At 49.1% G+C, this 24,360-nt stretch overlaps 1 protein-coding gene across 1 annotated transcript in view; it reads right to left on the reverse strand.

Annotated features, from left to right (window-relative positions):
* The window catches only part of KNTC1 (kinetochore associated 1), a 792,142-nt gene that overhangs the window by 265,959 nt on the left and 501,823 nt on the right, over window positions 1-24,360 (reverse strand). The gene's annotated exons all lie outside the window — the stretch shown is intronic.

The raw sequence follows: 24,360 nt of genomic DNA on the forward strand, positions 1-24,360 counted from the left end.
CTGAGAACTCAGATCACCTAGATGTTCAGAGCACAGGCAGTAGGTAAACTGTGTAACCAGCATATATGTGTACTAAGCTTTTGAGATTACATAGGACACCTACTTCCAGTACTTTAAAGTGGGCTTGTCACAAATGATTTAAGATGGCATATTGTAGTTGATTAAAACGATAAGGAAAAAAAATGGGATTTTTAGTACTTGCCATAAAATCCTCTTTTTGTAGTCCATTGAGGGATGCTCAAGTTATACTGCTGACTACAGGAGTGGACACTGGCAAGCATTAACCACTTAAGCCCTGGAAGATTTCTCCCCCTTCCTGACCAGGGTTTTTTTTCAGCGATTTTTTACTGCGTGAATTTAACGGACAATTGCGCGGTCATGTGACGCTGTACCTAAACGAATTTGACGTCCTTTTTTTCCCACAAACAGAGCTTTCTTTTGGTGGTACTTGATCACCTGTGCGATTTTTACTTTTTGCGCTATAAACATAAAAAAAGAGCGTAAATTTTGCAAAAACAACAATATTTTTCACATTTTTTTATATGAAATTCCCCCAAAAAAAATGTAAAAATCAAATCTTTTTTAACATTTTTGGCCAATTTGTTTTCTGCTACATATGTTTGGTAAAAAAAAAAAAAAAAAACGCAAAAGCGTATTTTGATTGGTTTGCGCAAAATTTATTGCGTTTACTAACTAAGGGAAAGATTTCTGTCATTTTTGGTGTTTTTTTTTAAACGCGTAATGGCGGTGATCTGCAATTTTTTTTGCGGTACTACGACATTGCGGCGGACAGATCGGACCCTTGACTGACATTTTTGACACTTTTGGGGTTACCAGTGACATTACTGCAGTAATCAGTGCTATACATATGCATTGTTACTGCAAAATGACACTAGTAGTGAAGGGGTTAACTTTATTTGAGAGGGAGGGGTGGTGTGTGTCCCTAGGGGCGTGATTCTTACTGTGATTGGCTGTGGCTTGAAGTATAGGAACAATGATCAACGGTCTTACATAGTAGAACCGTATGATCACGGTTTCTACACAGGGGAGAATGACAGGTGGCTTGTTTACATCAGCCGCCTGACTTTCTCCCTCTGCACCGACTATCGGCGAGTGACCGGCGGACATCGGGTCCGCCGGTCACACGCACGGACTTGCTGGGGAACGAGCCGGGGCAGGAGCACGCCCCCGCGGGCGCGCGCTTGCCCGCTGTTGGCTCCCAAGCAAGTGACAGGCTAGTGACGTATATATTTCTATCACTTTGCCTGGCCGGGGCTGACTGCCGACGTATATCGTCGTGCGGCGGTCGGCAACCGGTAAAAAAAAAAAAAAAAAAAAAAAAAAGGCAAGCCCACCTCCCCCTTCCCAAAAAGAAAAAAAAAAAAAGAAGTAGGCCAGCCCAGGGCATAACCCCTTCAACTAATAGCATGTCACTGTTTATAGAAAAGCAGTACCAATAGCATGATTAAAAACCCAGAAAAGGTGGGACCTGCGTCTCAAATGGGAATCAAAAGGATTTTATGGAGTAGACAAATCCCCTTTTGTTTCTTTTCCACTGAGGGGCACAGGCAGTCGTTAACCTTTTTAAGCAGTCAAATTGAAGGAATGGGCAACACAGCAAAAAAATAACGGAATTTTTGTAAAATCTTACCGTAAAATTCCTTTCTCTGAGTCCTCCGACAGTCGCCGCCCACTCATATAGTCTTCATCGCCACAGGAGTAGCTAGGCATAAGACTTGTTAGAAACAAAGCATTTACATAGACCCACCCATGGGGGCTGTCCCACTGGTCCAATACCCCCCTGCAATAGCCATCCCAGCTCAGTTTGGTAGCAAGCAGTTAAGTGTATAAAAACCCCAAAAGAGGGGTGGGGGCGGCGACTGTCGGAGGACTCAGAGAAAGGAATTTTACGGTAAGATTTTACAAAAATTCCGTTTTCTCTAACGTCCTCCGACAGTCGCCGCCCACTCATACAGTCTTCACCAATGAAGATGTCCCAAAGCAGTGTAGACATGAGGGGTGGGAAACGCAACCGTCAGAAAGGCAACGCAGTACCCACATCAGAGAAAGGAACCTTACAAGAACAGCAAGGGAAAACAAGAAAGCTCAACAGGAGCAACAACCCAGGAAAGCAAATAACCAAGGGGTTCAACAACCCCAACAGTCAGGGACCCGAAACAAAACCAGGGTCCCCTAAGGTACTGCCGCACAGAGAACTTTGTGGTCAAAGGAGGCATCAGCTGATGAACAAAATTTGGAAATGGTGTGCACTGACAACCAAGTCGCAGCCTTGCACACCTGGGCCACTGAGGCCTGATGCCGGAGAGCCCAGGACGTACTCACCGATCTGGTAGAGTGCGCCTCGACAGGGAAGGGCAGTACCCGTTCCTTCAACGAATAGGCCTGTATAATTGTCTGTCTGATCCATTTTGAAATGGTCGCCGCAGATGCAGCCATACCCTTCCGAGGTCCCTCAGGAAGGACAAAGAGAGAATCCGATTTTCGAAAGGATTCAGTCGACGACGACGAGAGCCCTTGGACTCGCACCAGGCAAAATAAGCTTTCCATGTCCGGTAATAAATCTTACCAGACCAGGCTTTTCTAGCCTTGATTAACCACTTGCCGCCCGACTATATACGGGTACGTCACTAGCCTGGGAGCGAATAGGGGGCGAGCGCGCACCGCCGGAAGCGCGCTCCCGCCCCCGCTCGTACCCGACGAAGCTGGCGCGTGTGACCGGCGGACCCGATGTCACTCGCAATCGTCGGGTAGAGAGGGAGAAAGGCAGGTGGCTAATGTAAACAAAGCCGCCTGTCATTCTCCCCTGTGTAAAAGCACAGATCACTCGGTCCTGCTATGTAGGACCGTTGATCTGTGCTGTTACACCACTAGCCACATCCAATGACAGTTAGAAACACGCCCCTAGGGACACACTTAACCCCTTCCCTCCCAGTGTCATTTTTACAGTAACAGTGCATATGTATAGCACTGATTACTGTAGTAATGTCACTGGTAACCCCAAAAGTGTCAAAAATGTCAGTCAAGGGTCCGATCTGTCTGCCGCAATGTCGCAGTACCGAAAAAAAAAAAATTTGCAGATCGCCGCCATTAAGCGTTAAAAAAAAAAAAACTAAACAAAAATGACAAAAATCTTTCCCTTAGTTAGTAAACGCAATAACTTTTGCGCAAACCAATCAAAATACGCTTATTGTGATTTTTTTACCAAACATATGTAGCAGAAAACAAATTGGCCATAAATTTAAAAAAAATTTTGATTTTTACATTTGGGGGGGAATTTCATATAAAAAAATGTGAAAAATATTGTTATTTTTGCAAAATTGTCGCTCTTTTTCTGTTTATAGCGCATGATCAAAAAATCTCACAGGTGATCAAATACCACCAAAAGAAAACTCTGTTTGTGGGAAAAAAGGACGTAAAATTAGTTTGGGTACAGCGTTGCACAACCGCGCAATTGTCCGTTAAAGTCACGCAGTGCCGAATCGCAAAATATCCCCTGGTCAGGAAGGGGGTAAAATCTTCCGGGCTTAAGTGGTTAAAGTAGGAATGACCTCTATTGAGACACCCCTGTCTCTCAGAACCTGGCTTTGAACAGCCATGCCGTTAAAGCCAGCGACTGTAAAGCAGGATGGAAGATCGGTCCCTGAGACAGCAGATCTTCTCACATTGGCAGCCGCCACGGAGGCTCGACGGCCAGGTGAACGATGTCTGCGTACCAGGACCGGCGTGGCCAGACCGGCGCCACCAGAATCACCAGTGTTTGTTCCGAGGCCAACCTGTGAAGGAACCTGGACAACAACTGAATCGATGGAAAGGCATATATCAGACGATACCGATGCCAAGGCACCACCAGCGCATCCGAGGCGTCTGCCAGAGGATCGCGCGCTCTTGCCACGAACCTTTCCACCTAGTGGTTCAGCCGAGATGCAAACAGATCCACATCCGGGGATCCCCACTTCGCACACAGCATTTGAAAAACCTCCGGGTGCAGGGACCATTCCCCCTGGTCCAGGGTCTGGCGGCTCAGATAATCGGCCTGCTAATTCTCCACACCCGGAATGTGAACTGCCGAGATCGCCGTGACATGAGTCTTGGCCCAAGACAGAATACTGGTCACTTCCTGGGACCCCCGGGCACTCCTGGTGCCCCCTTGGTGATTGATGTACGCCACCGCAGTGGCATTGTCCGTCTGCACCCGTACAGGATGGCCCTGAAGATGATCCGACCAGTGGAGCAGGCATAACCTGATCGCTCTCAATTCCAATATGTTGATCGGAAGGGAGGAATCCTCCTTCGACCAAGTGCCCAGGCAGGGTTCATACACATTTTCACCAATAAAATTCCATGACTTTTCCATGACTTCACGTAAATATTCATGACCTAATGTTTCATGAAATGTCTATGTATACATGTTAAATAAGAAGAAAATCCATGTCACACCCAGCATATTTTTACTAAAATAAATGACAAGCTTTGTAGTGTACAGTACCTCTGCAGTTAGGGTTTCGTTTCTGGATACAGCGTGACTCAAAATGGTCCCTTGTTTTACAGTGGATGAGATGGAAGCACCGCTGCCACAGCTGGGAGCCGGTGTCACTTCAGGCGCACAGGGTTAAAAAGCCAGCGATCAGGTTGGAAGCTGTCAAGCACTCAGCTGCAGACTGGTGCTTTGCACCTTTAGCGTGGCTAGACAGCGCTGCCTCTCCCATGTTCAAAATGTCAAATGTTTTACGACAAACAATGTACATTTAGCGGACATGATACAAGAGAAGGTCAGAGGCTGCGGACATGATACAGGAGGTGGTCAGAGGCAGCGGACATGATACAGGAGGTGGTCAGAGGCTGCGGACATGATTCAGGAGGTGGTCAGAGGCTGCGGACATGATTCAGGAGGTGGTCAGAGGCTGCGGACATGATACAAGAGAAAGTCAGAGACTGCAGACATGATACAGGAGGTGGTCAGAGGCTGCGAACATGATACAGGAGGTGGTCAGAGACTGCGGACATGATACAGGAGGTGGTCAGAGGCTGCGGACATGATACAGGAGGTGGTCAGAGGATGCGGACAAGATACAGGAGGTAGTCAGAGGCTGCGGACATGATACAGGAGGTAGTCAGAGGCTGCGGACATGATACAGGAGGTAGTCAGAGGCTGCGGACATGATACAGGAGGTAGTCAGAGGCTGCGGACATGATACAGGAGGTAGTCAGAGGCTGCGGACATGATACAGGAGGTAGTCAGAGGCTGCGGACATGATACAGGAGGTAGTCAGAGGCTGCGGACATGATACAAGAGAAGGTCAGAGACTGCAGACATGATAGAAGATAGAAGAGCACAGGGGAAGCAGAGAGCACTGGAGGAGCTGAAGGGCACGGGGGGGATGGGGGAGGGGGGGTACTGGAGAGAATTAAGGGGGGGGGTTTGGAAAGCATTGAAGGGGGGTTGGAAGGCGCGGGGGGGGGCATGGAAAACCAGGGGGATGGAGAGCACAGGGGGAGAGGGGGGGGGGCTGGAGAGCACTGTCTGGGGGGAATTGGAAATCACTGGGGGAGCCAGAAAGCATGGGGGGGGGGGAGAGATGAAAAGCACAGTGGGGAGCTGAAGAGCACCGGGGGGGGGCTAAGAGCACGGGGGGTGGGGCTTAAGGGCACTGGGGGGACTAAGAGCACTGGGGGGACTAAGAACCCTGGGGGGGACTAAGAACACTATGGGGACTAAGAGCACTGGGGGGGCTAAAGAGCACTGGGGGGGCTAAAGAGCACTGGGGGGGCTAAAGAGCACTGGGGGGGCTAAAGAACACTGGGGGGGCTAAAGAACACTGGGGGGGGGCATTTTTACATTCAGCGTATAGCACTGGTACAGGTAGGTGTCCTTCCGGGTCCGCAGTTTGCCCTTACTGTCAGTCACTGGCCAGCAGCAGCAGCCGAGGAGATGACCCAATCAGGCAGCGGGGAGGGCCGGCCGCGGTTTGCCTGGAGACACTGTGACTGGCTAGCAGCAGCAGTACAGCCGGGAGATTATCAACCAATGAGGCAGCGGAAGCGTCACTGGAGGGCGGGCCGGCCGCATGAACGTAATGACGCGGGGGTGCGGTAACCGAAACGATTACCGCCCCCTTCCGCGTCATCATCACGTTCATGCGGCCGGCCCGCCCTCCGGTGACGCTTCCGCTGCCTCATTGGTTGATAATCTCCCGGCTGTTACTGCTGCTGCTAGCCAGTCACAGTGTCTCCAGGCAAACCGCGGCCGGCCCTCCCCGCTGCCTGATTGGGTCATCTCTTCGGCTGCTTCTGGCCAATGACAGCACGCGCATAGCGCGGCCTCGGAAGGACGCTAATACAGCGAAATGTAAATACAGTATGTGGCAATATAATTATAAAATAATTAAAATAATTATGCATCCGCTCCCCGTCGCTCCCTGCTCCTCCACAGTAATTTAATTCCATGACTTTTCCAAAACCTAGTGTGTTTCCTAATTTTCCATGACCTTTCCAGGCCTGGAAAGTGTCATCTAAAAATTCCAAAACGTTTCCAGGATTTCCAGGACCGTATGAACCCTGCCAGGACGCCACCCCAGCCCGAAACAGGCTGGCATCCGTGGTAATCACCGTCCACAGTAACGGCCGGAAGGATTTCCCTTCCGATACAGCCGAGGACTGAAGCCACCACAAGAGATCCATTCTGGTTTGGCGACTCAGAGATACCCTCAGGTCCAAGGACTGAGGTAGTCTGTCCCAACTGGCCAGGATCTTCGCTTGGAGAGACCGCAAGTTAAACTGTGAAAATGGTATCGCCTCGAAGGCCGACACCATCAACCCCAGGGACCGCATACAGGTCCTGAGTGACGAGGATTCGTGGTCCCTGAGGGACCTGACCTTGGACTGCAGAGTCCGGAGCTTGTCCTCCGGTAAAAACACTTTTGTTTGAGCAGAGTCCAGAACCATTCCCAAATATGGGAGACGAACCGATGGAGACAAGGTCGACTTCTGAACGTTGATGGTCCATCCGAACTGCTGGAAAGTCTGGACCGTGGTGGACAGATCGCACAGCAGGCCCTGACTGGAACTCGATCTTAACAGGAGATCGTCCAGATAACCCAAGACCGCAATGCCCTGTGCCCCCAACAGGCGCCAACACTTTGGTAAAGACCCTTGGTACCGAAGCGAGACCGAAAGGTAACGCCACAAACTGATAATGATCCTCCGCGATAGCAAATCGGAGATACCTCTGATGACTCTCGAAAATGGGGATGTGTAGATACGCATCCTTCAGATCGATAGAGGCCAGGAATTCCCCTGGACTCATGGAGGCTACCACCGAGCGAAGTGATTCCATGTGGAACCTCCGAACGTGCACAAAGCGGTTCAGAGCTTTCAAGTCCAGAATCGGACGCACCTTGCCCTCCTTTCTGGGCACAGTGAACAGATTTGAGTAAAACCCCCGAAATCTGTCCCGATGTGGCACCGGGACGATCACCCCCTGGGCGAGGAGATCCTGCACCGCCCGATGGAGATCCTGCAACCGATCTGGGGTCAAATGAAGATTTGAGGGAAAGAATCTGTCCGCCGGTCGTGAAAGGAATTCGATCTTGTACCCCGATCAAATGATTTCCTGAACACACTTGTCCGGAATTCGGAGCAGCCAAGGTTGGAGGAAACCGCGCAAACGTCCCCCCACCCCTGAAACGGTTGAGGGCACCCCTTCAGGCAGAGGCGGACTGAGCCTCCGCACCAGCGTGGCCAGACTTTGGTTTGCCGGCCCAGGGTTTTCTCTGGCCACCCTGGCCCTTGAAGGGTTTCCCCTTTTGCGACTTAAAGGCACGAAAGGACCCCTGATTAGGTTTAAAGGCGGGACCCCCCTTACCGCGGAAAAACTTGCCCTTAGGATTCTGGGGCAGCAGAGTGCTCATGCCCCCAGTGACACCCTTAACCAATTCATCCAGGGAGTCCCCAAAAAGGCGAGACCCCGCATAGGGAATGTCAGCCACCGTTTTTCTGGATTTCTGGTCAGCCGACCAGCTTTTCAACCAGATCAGTCGACTGTTAAGCACCGCGACACTGGACAGGCGCACAGCTAATGGGGCCTCATTTAAGGCCGCATCACACAGATACATCACCCCTTGATAAACTGGTCCACCATCTCCGAGGTAGTAGGGGGGGCAGAATCCGCCACGAGGACGTGTCTGATCGCCCTGGTCCAATCCGCCACAGCCTGAGCCACCATGACAGAGGCAAAAATTGGTTTTAACATGGAACCCGCCACCATGTAAGAATGGCGGGCAAGCGATTCCAGCCTCCTATCCGTAGGATCCCTAAATACCGGAGAATCCTTGGTGGGAACCAGAGTAGCCTTGTTCAATCTGGCCACAGTGTGATCCACTTGAGGAGCCACACACCAGCGTGAAACCGTAGAAGACGCAAAAGGGTAAAGAAGTTGAAACCTCTTAGGCACCGTGAAGGTGTGTTTTAAATTGCTCAATTGCTCATTCATTGTGTGATGAAACTCAGCGGGGCAAGGAAAAACCTGCGCCGTCTTGCGGGACCTGTGTGTACCAAAAGAAGACACAATGCCCAGAGGATTGGGCTCATCCTCTAAATGTAGTGTTTCTTTTACGGCAAGAATCAGCGCATCCATAGCTGCGCGTTTCTCTGGCGTCCCAGGGGGGTAATCATCCACCCCTGCAACCTCAGCCTCCCCCTCAGAGTGAGAAGAGCGAGACCCTTCAAGGGGTACGCCACCTACAGCAACCATGTCACATTCAGAATCGGAAGAAAAAGAAATCCTAGGCCTATTTCTAGCAGCATGTTCAGTCATCAGCACATCCATTTTTGACACCAAAGTCGCCACTACAGCAGACAAATTAGTCAGGGTAGAGGATTCAGTGGAAACCTGAATCCCCCACCAAGGCTGAAGGAAATTTGCTGTTCTGGGATTCCATTGCAAAAAAGTTTTTTTTTTTGAAGGTACTGGCCCTTTAAGCGCGCCGCAGACCCCCGCAGCACACCGCTACAATGACAGTGGAACACAGACCCCCCCACAGGGACAAAACTGAAGCCAGGAAGATTGCACAAGGCGCCAGAGACTGAACTGAGGCTGCAGGCTAAGGAAAAATGGTTGCCCATAGAAAAGAATGGGAGGCTTCAGCAAAATGGCCGCCAACATGTGCTCGGAACGATCGTTTGCCACACACAAGATGGAGCTGCAAGGCGCCAAAATACACTACATACCATTCTGTATAAGCGCCCATAGTGAAGCCAGACATGCTGCCCACACCTAAAATGGCGGACCGGCGGTTTTTAACTCCGCAGCGGGCGCCGCACGTGTCTATCTCCAAGCACCCAAAAGTGACACAGGAGAGGGACCCCCACAAAAATCCACACAGCGCTGGCTGTGAGAGAAAAAACCCCCGCAGGGACCAGGGGCAGGGAGCCCAAAACGCACAGACACAACGGGACACCACAGACAACACAGGACTGCCAGCCCCAGACAGAGGCTCCACACAGAGTGTACTTACCTGTACTCGATGGCGTGGGGTGCCTCATATAAAAATGGGAAACCGCCCGCCCTCAGATGGCAGGGGAGTGCCGTCAGCCAAAAAGCACAGGACACTGGTAGTTCACGGACGAACCGTGGATGTGCCCGGTGAGGTAGCCACCTCACAGGCTGCATCCCTGAGGACAGGGATGGGTCGTTTGTGAGGCCAGGGCGAACACATAGCCTATTAAACGCTCAATGGCGGGCTGGGATTCCATCTGACCCTCTGTCCTGGAGAACCAGGGCGACCAGTCCGATTCCCAGCTTCGCAAACGCCATCTTCATCTGAAGATCCGACTAACGCTGACAAAATAAACAGCTGGTAATGCAAAGAAAAATGACATTTGCAGAAAATAAAATCATAGAAGAAGAAGGCTGAGACTGTAGCCCCAGCACAGGAAAGCCTATCTACTCCTTAACTAGGCACAAACTGAGCTGGGATGGCTATTGCAGGGGGGGTATTGGACCAGTGGGACAGCCCCTATGGGTGGGTCTATGTAAATGCTTTGTTTCTAACAAGTCTTAGGTCTAGCTACTCCTGTGGAGATGAAGTCAATACCCCATTGGTGAAGACTGTATGAGTGGGCGGCGACTGTCGGAGGACGTAAGAGAAAATTTATTTTGTGCTATAGCCATCTGCTCCACTGGCTCCACAACAAAGGAATCAACAGCTACTACTGTACATAGGTTAGATCCTTCATAGGGATTTTGACCAGTTGGACATGATTTGACAAAGCAATGTCACAGCCAGAATCAGGTGCAAGACTGGACCCACTAGTGAGAACAGAGTTCTGGAAAGGGCTTCCAATCGCTTATCAGTTGGGTCAATAAAGGCAGGTGCATCCTCCCTGACACTCCACTGGTACAAAAGTTGCCTTAAGGTGAGGTACAGCCGGATCCATGATGGAACAGACTACTTCTGAACAAAATCTTCACAAATCCAGTAATCATTTACGGGGAGAAAACTTATAAGGCTGCTTCCAATCTTCATAAAGTTGAAAAAGAAGCTTCAACGGGAACATCTTTTCATCAAAATGACCTGAAATTGTATTCCTTAAATTGGGAGTAATAGTAGTACATTGAGGTTACTCATTGGTAAGTGTCTCAGTCAAAGATTTGAGCAACTCAGAATTTAACAAATGCAAAAAATCTTGCACACTCCATACAGTGATTATACCCAAATATAAAAGGGTGTTGTGATGAAATGGTGGATCGGGGTCACCAAAACAGAAGTCCCAATACAAGATCTCAAACTAGCACAATTTTTTCAAACAAAATAACAGGACAATGAAAGAGTGTTTTTGTTCCAGCTGGCCAAAACAAGAGCATTGAAAGTTTTATACAAGTTGTATGGTATGAGATTCTTCAATCTGATCAGTCCAATCCATTAAAGGCAAAAGTTCAAGCCCTGAAAATTTTGATAAGACAAAAACATCATAGTAAAACCCGCAGATAAGGGCAGGGTGGTGGTGGTACTCAACTATGTTCGATTTCATGTTAGCCATTTTATCTATTAAACAAGCTATATGGAGGTTGCAAAGGACCCCATGTGTGAAATTGAGTCTCAGACAAATCCTAAATCAATGGTTGGTCAAACAGACGGATCGCTTAAAAAAAAAAAAAAAAAAAATTGGATTTTTGTCTCATCGTAAAATCATTTTCTCTGACGTTCACTGATGGGACACAGCTTCAAGTCTTCAGACCATTGGGCTTTATTGTTCTCTCTCTAGGAGTAGGAGTAGGTGGAAACCTTTTTGGTTATGCCCCTGGGGCAGTCCAAGAGGGTATATAATCACTTCCTGCTGTAGGACTCCAGCTTGTAACAAGCAGTGTCAGAAGAACATATAACTCAACCCCAACAGAGGGGAGGGTGCTGTGTCCGACAGTGAACCTCAGAGAAACGGATTTTACGGTAAGAACTAAATCCGGTTTTCTCTTTAGTTCACTGACAGACACAGCTTCAAGTCTTCATACCATTGGAATGTCCCAAAGCAGTGCCAACATAAGGGGTGGGAAAAAAACACAGCAAATGCAGAATTCCCAACAAGGCTAAACATAGCCAACCAAGTAACAGGAGCTAAACTAGCGAAAACTGGAGCTCACTACCAGGAAAAATTTTCACCCTCAAGAAGCGGAAGCCTCCGCAACCGCAGCCTGCAAAACTTTGCGGCCAAACGCTGCATCCGAAAGATACAAGTACAACCACCTTATAAAAATTTGTGAATGTGTGTACAAACGACCACGCAGCCGCCTTGCACACCTGAACCACTAACGCCTGATGGCGGAAGGCCCAGGAGGCACTAGGCGCCCTTGTAGAATGCGCTTTAACAGGGAAAGGAGGAACCTGACCCTTAACCACTTCTGCCCCGCCCACCGTATTGCGGCACTCTGCCTCTGGTGGGCAAAGTGAAGTACCGCTACGTCGCTCGCTCAGGCGCCTGTGTGGGGCGAGCGTGCGCCACCGGCTGCGCACTTCCGCCCCCGCTCATTCCCTGGGGAGCCAGCGCGTGTGACTGGCGGCTCCGATGGCCGCCGGCCACTCGCGATCTCCTGCAGCAGAGGGAGAAAGACAGACGGCTGATGTAAACACAGCCGTCTGTCATTCTCCCTTAGATTATCACAGAGGCTATGCGATCCTGCTATATAGGATCGCATGTCTCTGTGATGATCTCACAAGCCACGCCCCCTGACAGTTAGAATCACGCCCCTAGGGACACACAACCCCTTGATCACCACTAAAGTTAACCCCTTCCCTGCCAGTGTAATTTTTACAGTAACAGTGTATATTTATAGCACTGATTACTGTAGTAATGTCACTGGTACCCCCAAAAGTGTCAAAAATGTCAGTTAGGGGTCTGATCTGTCCGCCGCAATGTCGCAGTCCCGCAAAAAAAAAATCTCAGATCGCCGCCATTACTAGTTAAAAAAAAAAAAAAAACAATAAAAATGACATAAATCTTTCCCGTAGTCAGTAAATGCAATAACTTTTGAGCAAACCAATCAAAATACGCTTACTATGATTTTTTTTTTTACCAAAAATATGTAGCAGAAAACAAATTGGCCTAAAATATTAAAAAAATTTGATTTTTACATTTTTAATAATTTCATATAAAAAAAATATGAAAAATATAGTTTTTTCAAAATTGATGCTCTTTTTTTGTTTATAGAGCAAAAATAAAATTCGCACAGGTGATCAAATACCACCAAAAGAAAGCTCTGTTTGTGGGGAAAAAAAAAGGACGTCAATTTCATTTGGGTACAGCGTCGCAGGACCGTGTAATTGTTCGTTAAAATCACGCAGTGACAAATCGCAAAATAGGGCCTGGTCATTGAGCAGCCAAATCCTCCGGGGCTAAAGTGGCTAATGGAGCAGGCCTGCACCACCATCTGCCTGATCCCCTTGGAAATGGTTCGCAGCAGATGCGGCCTGCCCCTTACGAGGTCCATCCAAAAGAACAAAGAATCTGATTTTTAAGGTTCAGTCACTGCCAGGTACACCCGAATTGCCCTTACCACACCTAAGGAATGTAAGGCAATTTCCTTAGGATGTTTCGGCTTAGGACATAGGGATGGTAACCCAATGTCTTCATTCAAATGAAACCCCGAGACAACCATAGGAAGGAATGCCTGACAGGGTCGCAACATCACCTTGTCCCTGTGAATCACCAAGTATGATGACCGACAGGACAACACAGCCAACTCCGACATGCGACGTGCTGAAGTAACAGCTACTAAGAAAGTCACCTTGTGCGACAAAGTGAGTAGAGAAAGTCCTCGAATATTTTCAAAAGGAGCCTTTTGAAGCACTGAAAGTACCAAACTGAGATCCCACGGAGGTACCAGGGATTGCCCCGGAGGAACCAGATGGCGAACTCCATGCACAAAAGTGTGAACCAAGGACTTCGCCGCCAGCAGCCTTTGGAAAAAAATAGCCAAGACAGAAATCTGGTCCTTGATGGTGCCCAGAGCAAAATCTTGAGCTACACCTAATTGTAGAAACTCCAACAGGCGAAACACAAAAAAAGGAACAGGTAGAAACCCCCCGCGACACCAATAAATGTACGCCTTCTAAACTCAATGATAAACCTTCCTCGAGGAAGATTTCCTAGCTTTCAACAGCGTAGGAATCACAGACTCAGACAGCCCTCTGTCTTTCAACACCTGGCTTTGAACAGCCACGCCATTAAAGCCAGCGACCGTAAAGCAGGATGGAAGATTGGTCCCTGAGAGGAAGTTTCAAAGGGACGTCTGCTACCAGCCTTACCAGACCTGCGTACCAAGACCGACGAGGCCAGTCTGGTGCCACCAGAACTACTGGAATTCCTTCTACCTCGATTCTACGTAGCAGTCTCGACAGAAGTTGTATTGGAGGAAAGGAGTAAATCAGATGATAATGACCCCAAGGGGCCACCAGAGTGTCTGCGGCTTCGGCCAGAGGAGCCTGAGACCTTGACAGGAACCTCTGCACCTTCCTGGTGAGACGGGAAGCCAGCAGGTTCACATCGGGGGTCCCCCACCGAAGACACAGTTGATGAAAAACCTGAGACACCATTCTCCAAGATCCAACGTCTGGCAGGAGGGGCCTACCGTCCCTGTGGAGGGACTGCGACCACCCCAACAATTCCATAGAAAAGGAGAGGGGGGGGGGGATACTGCTCACCATACCACGGTCACCATGTGGGCGCTACTCCCAGCAGTCCAACACACCAGGTACGCTGCGACTAATCGTGACAGCTATCGTGAGCAGGGCTATACGACCTCGTGAGGTGTTTCACTCGCCAGCCAGCCCCCATTCAGTCCAGACTGGGAAGGCCATAAGGATCTAGAATAGCCAGTGCGTTGCCCAGTCTGGCTGTTGATTGTAATTCACACAAAATAATAAAGAAAAAGTAAAAAATTATATTTAAATAGGAAAAAATGCCAGGAACGCAGATCCCAGCAGAGAGTCAGGATCTTACCCCTGACTAGACAGAAAAAACTGGAGTCCTAAAGCAGGAAGTGATGGTATACCCTCTGGGACTGCCCCAGGGGTGTAACCAAAAAGGTTTCCGCCTAATCCTACTCCTAGAGAGAGAGAGCATCAAGCCCAATGGTCTGAAGACTTGAAGCTGTGTTCGTCAGTGAACGAAAGAGAAAAGTGAATTTCCTGTATACAGAATTTCACCATTATTTATGGGGGTTTCTATCCCTTAAAATTTTTGCCAATTGTTACAGGAATGAATTGGCTACTCAGCCACTTTTGCGAAGTTGCTGGACAGCCACTTAAAACTTTATATTCATTAACTCCCTGCATTTGTCTATAAAAGACTAATGATTTCTTACAGGTCTTGCATGGAATGAAGGATCCAGGGCTTAACCTAATGCTTTAAATACAATAATACAATTTCTGCTATTGTGTGTAAGAATTAGGCATCCTTGTTCCTACATTCCTCCATCAATTAAAGGCCTGTCTGAATTGCTGAGTGCTCCATAGACACCTGGGAATTGGATCTAAGGAGGATCGCCCAGTTGCAGTTACTGCCTGGTTTGACTGCCTGTAATAGGGGTCAAATCTTTCTGGTAAGCAGACTCTGTGTGCACTTAGCCCTGGTGGAAGTCATCCGGTGGAGGTTGTACCTACCTGCACGAATACGGGTGCTCTTGCTTAAGGAAGGAAAACCATTTGTAACTTACAGAGTGGGATTTTGTCTGTCCTTCTTCCTTTTTTCACAGCAAAAAGACTCACAATTACTTATGTGTTTTTTTGATTTAATTAGGTTTTGGAACCATTCTATACACGGTATTGATTTTTAATCACATTATGTATATTTCCTGTTGTGTGCCACTTGATCGAGCGTGGTTACCTCACTGCTTTTTGCACTATATTGGGTGTTTTATACGCTTTTCTACATGCTGCTCACATACTTGATTTAAATATTTGATTTCTTTGTATATATTTAATTTTATTTCACATAGACAAATATTCAACACCTATGGTATAAGTTACACAACCTTATAGAGGGAAATATTTCTTGTCCTATACCCAGGTGCATTAGTGACTAGCATTAATTCTCACAATCATAGTGTAGTATGTTTATTAAAAACAACCATAAAATCAGTACAAAACAAAAGCAATTCACATAACACTCACATGAATTGCTGCTGGTGACCCGGAATCGCACAGCAGCAGGGACATCAGTGGCAAATAGTCCCTCTGACATGTTTCATTCCAATGATTGTCCATTGGGATGAAGCACGTCAGAGTGACTATTTGGCATGGATGTCCCTGCTGCTGTGCGAATCCAGGTTGCCAGCAGCAATTCATGTGAGCATTATGTAAATTGCTTTTGATTTGTACTGGTTTTATGGTTATTTTTAACAGGTTCCGGACCGCCCACTGCATATATACTGCAGCAGGGCGGCCCTCCTGTGCAAACCGACATAGGGCTACGTCGGTCACGCTCCTGCAGCTAGGGGCGAGCGTGCGCCACCGGCAGCGGGGACTCTGATGCACTGGGCAGGCGGCTCCGATTGCTGCCTGACACCCGCGATCACTCTCCGCTGAGAGAGAACGGTCAGCTGACCGTTCTTCTCTCTGAAATGTTCACAGAGCTCCTGTGATCCTTCTAGATAGAATCACAGGTCTCTGATTATTTCACAAGCCACGTCCCCATACAGTTAGAATCATTCCCCTAGGCTCACATTTAACCCCTTGATCATCCACCGTGTTACCCCCTTCCCTGCCAGTGTCATTATTACAGTAACAGTGCATATTTTCTAGCACTGATTACTGTAGTAATGTCACTGGTCCCTCCAAACTGTCAAAAATGTCAGTTAGGGCTCCTATCCGTCTGCTGCAATGTCGCAGTCCCACTAAAATTCGCAGATCATGCATGACACACACATTTATAATAGATATTTATGATGACTGCGTTATAATTTTTTTTACATTACTAGTAAAAAAATAAAAAATAAAAAATTACATAAATCTTCCCTAGTTAGTAGACGCGATAACTTTTGCGCAAACCTATCAATATGGCCGATACCGATATGCAATGGCCAAAATATCTGTAACGAAAAACCAATATCGGTCAATCCCTACTCTGCAGTACTGCCGATAGGTCCAAGGGGAGAACCTCTTCTGCTGAGGTCTATTCCTTGAAATGGACTTAATGAACCTCTTTATTAGAGTATGATCTGCTAATCTTAGGTCTAGGAAACTGGACAATGCTGCCACTTCCACTTTTGCAAGACCTAAATCTATACCATTATGTAAAAAACCCAGTACAGCTGGAATAAGACACGAAAATCCTGTCTTTTTCCTTCCTCTAGCCACAGAACTTATTCCAAATTTTGGAGTAAATTTGTAAATTAAATTTGTGGTATTCCGTGAACCAGCAAGTCCTCCCTTACTGGAAGCTTCCAAGGGTCTGAGATCGAGAGGTTCTGGAGAGCGAAAAAACAGGTTCTCTTTGGCCGAAACGGGGCTATTACGATGACCTTTGCTTCTTTGGATCTTCTGTAAGACTTTTGGAATGAGCCTGAGGGGAGGCAATGCATATAAGAGCTTCCCTGACCAGGGGTGGGCAAAGGCATCCAACCCTAAACTGCTCGAATCCCTGTGTATCAAGAAGGATTTTCTTACTAAAAGATTTATCTCCAGATAACCTCAGTTTTGAGTGATTAGCGTGAACACTTCTTGGGTCAGACTCCATTCTGTATGTGAGATCTATTCTCTGCTCAGAAAATCTGCTAGGGAGTTTAATTTCTCTTTGATGTGTACTGCTGCAAGGGAAAGGACATTATCTTCTGCCCAGCAAAATATTCAACCGGCTAGTTCCCTGAGGATTGCTGAACGAGTGCCTCCTTGTTTGCTGATGTAAGAAATTGCGGCGATATTGTCCGAAAGGATTAATATATGTTTTCCCCTTATGGTGGATGCGAAAGTGCGCAGAGCTTCCCAGATCACCTTCAGTTCTCTAATGTTGGAAGACTTCTTGGCCCGAGACTGATCCCATTTCCCTTGTGCTGCCTGGTGGCCCATGTGGGCTCCCCAACCCCAGGGACTTGCATCTGTTGTGACTCTTAATAGATCAACCTGTGTCCAGAAACATCCCAGGGACAGAATAATTTCTAGCAGCCACCACTGTAAGGATTCCTTCACTGGACTCGGCAGTGTCACAAGATTGTTGGTAACCATCCCATACTGATAACATGAACCTCTGAAGAGCTCTCATGTGAGTCTGGGCCCAAGCCACTGCCGGAATCGCTGCTGTCATCAGTCCTAACAATCTTATCTTTCTGATAGCTGTTGTGGGGATCAGTATGAGCCTGGAGGCTTCTGACATCAGCGTTTCCCTTTTTTTTCTGGTAAGAAGATTTTTGCTTTTAGGGAATCCACTATAGAACCCAGGAAAATAACTTTCTGAGCAGGGAGAAAACCGAATTTTTGTAAAATCTTACCGTAAAATTCCTTTCTCCGAGTCCTCCGACAGTTGCCGCCAATGGGTATTGACTTCCGCTCCGCAGGAGTAGCTAGGCATAAGACTTGTTAGAAACAAAAGCTTTTAGCATAGAAACACCCATGGGGGCTGTCCCACTGGTCAATACCCTCCCTGCAGTAAGCCATCCCAACTCAGTTTGGTAGCATAGCAGTAAATATACAAGAAAAAACCCCAAAAGAGGGGCGGGGCGGCGACTGTCGGAGGACTCAGAGAAAGGAATTTTACGGTAAGATTTTACAAAAATTAAATTTTCTCTTACGTCCTCCGACAGTCGCCGCCCCTCATAAAGTCTTCACCAATGGGATGTCCCAAAGCAGTGTAGACCTGAGGGGTGGGAGACGCAACCGCATAAAAAGGCAAAGCAGTACCCACATCAGAGAAAGGAACCTTACAAGCACAGTAAGAGAACCTTCTGGGCAACATACAAAAAGGCTCAACAGGAGCAACAGCCCAGGAAAGCAAATCACCCAGGGGATAAACATCCCCAACGGCCAGGGACCCACAAAAAAACAAGGGTCCCCTATGGCACTGCCGCACAGAGGCAACAATATCTTCCGGATATTTTCAAAGGGAGAACGCTGTAACACGGACAGAACCAAGTTCAAGTCCCATGGAGGTAAAGGCTCCCTCCGGGGAGGGGCCAGATGTCGCACACCTTGAATGAAGGTGCGCATTAAGGAATGAGACGCCACAGGACGTTTAAAAAGAACAGCCAGTGCAGATACCTGGCCCTTTATCGTGGCCAGTGCCAGGAGGCCAGGAGGCAAGCCAACATTCTCGTCACCGAGTATGAGCGAGGAGAAAAGCCCCTGGACTCACACCAGGCAAAATAAGCTTTCCAGGTACGGTAGTAAATCTTACCAGACGAGGCCTTTCTAGCCATGATCAGAGTAGGAATGACCCCTGAGAAGAGACCCCTGTCTCTTAGGACCTGGCTTTCAACAGCCAGGCCGTTAAAGCCAGCGACTGTAAAGCAGGATGGAAGATTGGTCCTTGAGACAGAAGATCTTCTCGCATCGGCAGTCGCCAAGGAGTCGCGACTGCCAGGTGAACAATGTCCGCGTACCAGGACCGGCGTGGCCAGTCCGGGACCACAAGAATCACCAAGTTCGGTTCCGAGGCCAGCCTGCGAAGGAACCTGGACAACAACTGAATCAGAGGAAAGGCAGACATCAGACGATACTGATGCCAAGGGGCCACCAGCGCATACGAGGCGTCCGCCCGAGGATCGCGCGTTCTTGCCACGAACCTTTCCATCTTGTGGTTTAGCCGAGACGCGAACAGACCCACGTCTGGGGATCCCCACTTCGCACACAGCATTTGTAAGACCTCCGGGAGTAGGGACCATTCCCCCTGATCCAGGGTCTGGCGGCTCAGATAATCGGCCTGCCAATTCTCCACACCTGGAATGTGAACTGCCGAAATCGCAGGGACATGAGCATCGGCCCAAGACAGAATGTCAGTCACCTCCCGGGCCGCCCGGGAACTCCTGGGGCCCCCTTGGTGGTTGATGTAAGCCACCGCGGTAGCATTGTCCGTCTGTACCCTACAGGATAGCCCCGAAGGATTCCTCCTCCGACCAAGTGCCCTGGGCAGACAGGTTGCCCAGGACACCACCCCAGCCCGACAGGCTGGCATTCGTGGTAATCACTGTCCACAGTAACAAACGGAAGGACTTTCCCTCCAACACCGTCGGGGACTGAAGCCACCACAGAAGATCCATTCTGGTCCGGCGACTCAACGGGACACTCAGATCCAAGGACCGAGGTAGTTGGTCCCACCTGGCCAGGATCTCCGCCTGGAGAGACCGAGTGTGAAACCGAGCAAAGGGTATCGTCTCGAAGGCTGATACCATCAAACCCAGGCACCGAATACAGGTCCTGAGTGACGAGGAGTGGTTGTCCCTGAGGGACCTGATCTCGTCCTGAAGGATCCGGAGCTTGTCCTCCGGCAGAAACACCTTCGCTTGAGCAGAGTCCAAAACCATTCCCAGATAGGGAAGACGAACCGAAGGAGACAACGTCGACTTCTGAACGTTTATGGTCCAACCGAACTCCTGAAGCGTCTGTACCGTAGTCGACAGATCGCACAGCAGGCTCTGACTGGCACTCGATCTTAACAGGAGATCGTCCAAATATCCCAAGACCGCAATGCCCTGTGCCCGCAACAGGGCCAGAACAGGCACCAACACCTTGGTAAAGACCCTTCGAGCCAAAGCGAGACCGAAAGGGAATGCTACGAATTGATAGTGGTCCTCCGCTATGGCAAATCCCCCTGAGCGGAGGGATTCCATGCAGGACTTACGAACGCGCACAAAGCGATTCAGAGCTTTCAAGGATTGGAGTAAAACCCCCGAAACCTGTCCCGATGAGGCACCGGGACAACCACCCCCTGGGCAAGGAGGTCCTGCACCGCTCAATGCAGGTCCTGTAGGCGCCCTAGGGTCAAATGAAGATTTGAGGGAAAGAATCTGTCCGCCGGCCGTGAAAGGAATTCGATCTTGTAACCTGATCGAATAATCTCCTGAACCCACCTGTCCGGAATTCGGAGCAGCCAAGGTTGGAGGAAACCGCGCAAACGTCCCCCCACCCCTGAAACGGGTGAGGGGGCCCCTTCAGGCAGAGGCGGACTAAGCCGCCGCACCGGCATGGCCGGACTTTTGCTTGCCCGCCCAGGGCTTCTTCTGGCCACCTTGGCCCTTGAAAGGTTTGCCCTTGTTTTGTGGCTTAAAGGCACGAAAGGACCCCTGATTGGGTCTAAAGGCGGGACCCCGCTTGCCGCGAAAAGACTTGTTCTTCGGATTCTGGGGCAGCAGAGTGCTCTTGCCCCCAGTGACTCCTTTCACCAAAGTATCCAAAGCGTCGACAAAAAGGCGAGACCCAGCATAGGGAAAGTCAGCCACCGTTTTCCGTGACGTCTGGTCAGCCGACCAGCTCTTTAGCCAGATCAGTCGACGGTTAAGTACCGCTACACTTGACAAGCGTGCAACCAAAGGGGCCTCATTCAAGGCCGCATCGCACAAATGCATCACCCCTTGATGAATTTGGTCCACCATTTCCAGCGTAGCAGGTGGGGCAAAATCAGACACGAGAGTGCGTCTAAGCACTTTAGTCCAATCTGCCACCGCCTGAGCCACCATGACAGAAGCGAAAACTGGTTTGAGCATGGACCCCGCCACCGAGTAGGCATGGCGGGCCAGAGACTCCAACCTCCTGTCCGTAGGATCCCGGAACACCGGGGTATCCTCAGCGGGAACCAAAGTAGCCTTGTTCAACACGGCCACCGTGTGATCCACCTGGGGGGCCACACACCAGCGCGCATGCGTAGAAGGCGCAAAGGGGTAAAGCAGTTTAAACCGAGTAGGCACCGTAAAAGGGCGTTTCAAACTGCGCCATTGTTCATTCACCGTGTGATGAAACTCAGCGGGGCAGGGAAACACCTGCGCCGACTTGCGGGTCCTATGTGTACCAAAAGAGGACACAATACCCGGAGGAGTGGGCTCATCCTCCAAATGTAGTGTTTCTTTCACAGAAGAAATCAATGCATCCATACTTGCGCGTTCTTCAGGCGACCCCGGGGGAGAATCATCAACCTTCTCCACCTCCGCCTCCCCCTCAGACCCAGAGGGTCCAGGGACGAGCGAGACCCTGAAAAGGGCACGCCAGCCACAGCAGCCACATTACCATCTGAATCAGAGGAGAAAGATAATCTAGGCCTTTTCCTAGCAGCTCGTTCAGCCATCAGCACCTCCATTTTTGACACCAAAGACGCCACCACAGCGGCCAAATTAGGTATATAACGGGGGTTTCAGCAGAACTGGGGTCCCCCACCAAGGCTGGGAGGAATTTGCTGTCCTGAGAATCCATTGCAAAAAAACAATGAGGAAAAGTACTGGCCCTTTAAGAGTGCTGCGGATTGCGCAGCCCACTGCCATATACCGCTATATGCACTGTGTACACAGACCCTCCAAAAGGGACAAAACTGAGCCAGGATTCGGAAGGATAAAACAGAGAGATATGGAAGAGACAGTCTGCAGAGCCCCAAAGAGTGTTACCACACCGATCGCTGTTCCATAGAAAAAGGAAGTGAGGTCATCAGAGACTGAACTATATGATGCAATGCTAAGGGAAAATGGCTGCCCATAGGAATCAATGGAAGGCTTTGGCAAGATGGCCGCCGACATGTGCTCGGAACGATTGTTCTGCCGCGCCGGATGGTGCCAAAACCACTACATAGCAAGCTGTTGTAAAAGCCCACAGTGAAGCCAGACATGCTGCCCACATCCAAAATCGCGAACCGCGCGGTTGTTACCCGCTGCACCTCCCAACACACCGAAGTGACACAGGAGAGGGGCCCCCAAACCCACACAGCGCCAGCAGTGCAATAAAAAAGACCCCCGCAGGGATCGCATCAGGGAGCCCCACAAACGCACAGACATGGGGGAACACACAGCAACACAGGACTGACACCCCAGACAGAGGCCCCACACAGAAAGTACTTACCTGTACCGGATGGCGTGGGGTGCCTCTATGAAACGGAAAGCATCTGTCCTCAGATGACAGGGAATGCCGTCAGCCCAAACGCAGGACACTGCAGCATGCAGCCGCATATGCGTCCAGTGAGGCAGCCACCTCACAGGCTGCATCCCTGCTGCGAACAGGGATGGGTCGTTCATAGCGCTAGGGCGAACCATAGCTGAACGCTCGATGGCGGGCTGGAGATCCCTCTGACCCTCTTGCCCTGGAGAGCCAGGGCGGCCAGTCCGATTCCCAGCTCCGCAAAATCCATCTTCATCCGAAGATTCAACTAAAACTAAAGCTGACAAAATAAACAGCTAGTAAAGCAAAGAAAAAACTGACATTTTGCAAATAAAAATCATAAGAAAAGATTAGAAGGCTGAGACTGTAGCCCCAGCACAGGGAAGCCTATCTACTCCTAACGCTAGGCAGAGACAAACTGAGTTGGGATGGCTTACTGCAGGGGGGGTATTGACCAGTGGGACAGCCCCCATGGGTGTGTCTATGCTAAAAGCTTTTGTTTCTAACAAGTCTTATGCCTAGCTACTCCTGCGGAGCGGAAGTCAATACCCATTGGTGAAGACTTTATGAGGGGCGGCGACTGTCAGAGGACGTAAGAGAAAATGTGACTCTTCTGTGTTTAAAATCCAACACGGACTTTGAAGGTGACTTTTTGTTATGTTCAAAGACCTTTCCAATTCCATAGCAGTTTTTTTTACTTCTACCTGATAACCTCTGGCGATTGGATCTAAGTTGTATGCATTGTTTGATGTGGCCCATCACTGGGATAGGAAGGCCCCCAGTCTCCCTCCTACCCGGCAAGGGGAGTCATTGCCCTTTTTCCTTAGGCTGCGAGGGATTAAACAGAAATTCCCCTTTTTCCCTTTGGTTTTCTATATTGCCATGGCTTATTTTGCTTATACTTGCTACCTTCTTTAGGTCCCATTTTCTTGAAAGGACGAAACCCTTTCTTGTATTGCTGTTTTTTGGGGACTGGAAAACTTTGCTTCCTGTCTGTTGAACGTTTTAACATTGAATCTAGATCTTCACTAAATTTTCTTTGAATGGCAGAGAACATAACTTGGTTTTGGAAGAGGAATCCCCTGCCAAGTTTTCATCCAAATAGTCCTTCTTGCTTGGTTGATCAGAGCAGTGCATTTAGCCGAAAACCTGATGGCTTCAGCCGAAGTGTCAGCGACATAAGCAGCCGCATTTTCAAGCACAAATTTGAATTTGCTCCACCAAAGATCAAGGGTCCTGGCAACACAGGTACAAGCAATGGCTTGGAAGTTTGCAGCTCCTGCGTCCCATGCCTTCCTTAGGTAGCCTTCAGCCTTCCTGTCCATGGCATCTTTAAGTGAACCTGGGTCTTCAAATGACAAGTCTGAATGCTTTGCAACCCTGGACAAAGCTGCATCCAATCTTGGACACTTTTCCCATAGTGATGCGTCTTCCTCTTTAAAAGGGAAACTTTCTTTTGCAAGATTGTGTCCTTCAATGCTGCATGTACAGGAAAAGATTGAGTCTCTTTTGTATGTAACCTGGCATAAAGTTTGTCATGGATAGATAGATTCTCTTTCTTCTCCTCTTCCAGTTCTAATGTAGCATAAATTAATTTAAGGAGCTATTTTGTCTCATCGGAAGGAAAAAAGGAATTTCTGAACTCGACTTCCTTTCTCTTCCTTGAGCCCTCCTCAGGGCTAGATTCCCCGCTGGATACTTCTCCCATCTTCTCCAGCACCCCTGGATACCCCTCTGTAGCCACAGGGGTGGAAATGGGAGTTGCTGAGCTAGAACCGGAAGTACT

This window comes from Pelophylax lessonae (genome assembly GCF_965119305.1).
Source record: "Pelophylax lessonae genome assembly, chromosome: 1".
Lineage (NCBI taxonomy): Eukaryota > Metazoa > Chordata > Amphibia > Anura > Ranidae > Pelophylax > Pelophylax lessonae.